We start from the raw sequence: 1,691 nt of genomic DNA, 5'->3' as shown, positions 1-1,691 counted from the left end.
GAAGAACTGATACCAATCCTACCCAAACTATTCCAAAACATAGAAAAGAATGGAATCCTCCCTAACTCATTTTATGAAGCAAGCATAATCTTGATACCAAACCAGGCAAAGACATCACTCAAAAAGAAAACTACAGACCAATATCCCTCATGAATACAGATACAAAAATCTTCAACAAAATCCTATCCAATAGACTCCAACAACATATCCAGAAAATCATTCATTATGACCAAGTGGGGATCATATCAGGTATGCAAGGATGGTTCAACATTACAAAAACAATCAATGTAATCCACCACATAAATAAAACAGTGGAAAAGAACCACATGATCATATCAATTGATGCAGAAAAAGCATTTGATAAAATCCAACACCCATTCGTGATCAAAACTCTCAGCAAAATAAGGATAGAAGGGACATTCCTCAACATAGTAAAGGGCATCTATGCAAAAGCAACAGCCAACATGATTCTCAATGGAGAGAGACTGAAATAATTCCCCTTGCGTACTTGGATCCACAATCAACACCCTTGGAAGCAGTCGTCAAGAAATCAGACATCATATTGCACTAGACAAATCTGCTGCAAAAGACTTCCTTAAAGAATTGAAGAGCAAAGATGTCACTTTGAAGACTAAGGTGCGCCTAACCCAAGCCATGGTATGTTCAATGGCCTCACATGCATTTGAAAGCTGGACAATGAATACAGAAAACTGAAGAAGAGTTGATGCCTTTGAATTGTGGTCTCGGTGAAGAATACTAAAAATATCATGAACTCCCAGAAGAACGAACAAGTCTGTTCTGGAAGAAGTGCAGCTGGAATGCTTCTTAGAAGTGAGAAGACAGGCTTCCTTTCTCGTACTTCAGTCATGTTGTCAGAAGGGATCATTCCCTGAAGAAAGATACAATGCATAGTAAAGTAGAAGGTCAGCAAAAAAGGTGAAGGCCATTAACGAGATGGATTGGCTCAGTGGCTGTGACAATGGGTTCGAGCACAGGAAAGATTGGAGGATGGTGCAAGACCAGGCAGTGTTTCACTCTGACATGCATAGGACAGCTATGAGTCAGAGCTGACTCGACAGCACCTCGCAACAACAGCAACGTCTAAGCATGCACTGAACTTTATTACCTCTGTTAAAGATATGTATAAGTCTTCCATCTGCTCAAAAGTAGCACTATTTTCCAATTTTATTGTGGTGACATATATATAACAAAGCAACTGTTATTTCAAATGATTTATAATTCAGTGACATTAGTTACAGTCACCATGTTGTGTGACCTTTACTGCTATTTGTTTCCAATTTTTTTCATTAACTTTACCATATCCATTCATCTGTTGATGGGCATTTGAGTTGTTTCCACCTTTTGATTGTAAATAATGCTGCAATAAATATTGGTATGCAAGTAGCTAATTGAATTCTTGCTTTCAGATCATGTGGGTGTAAACCTAGGAGCAGAATTGCTCAGTCACGTGGTATTTCTATGTTTATCTTTTTAAGATACCACCAGACTGTTTTCTACAATAGCTGCACCATTTTACAGTCCTACTAGCAATGAATTAGCATTCCAGTTTCACCACATAAGCAACTGTTGTTGTTTGTTTGTTGTAATGTGCCGTTGAGTCGGACCCACCTCATAGAGACCCCTCCTTGGGTTTCCAAGGCAGTATCACTTGTTGTTGTTGTTGTTATTTG

This window comes from Orycteropus afer, unplaced genomic scaffold (assembly GCF_000298275.1).
Source record: "Orycteropus afer afer isolate SDZICR_OR568_19922 unplaced genomic scaffold, OryAfe1.0 scaffold00224, whole genome shotgun sequence".
Lineage (NCBI taxonomy): Eukaryota > Metazoa > Chordata > Mammalia > Tubulidentata > Orycteropodidae > Orycteropus > Orycteropus afer.
Note: the sequence above shows the minus strand (reverse complement) of the source record.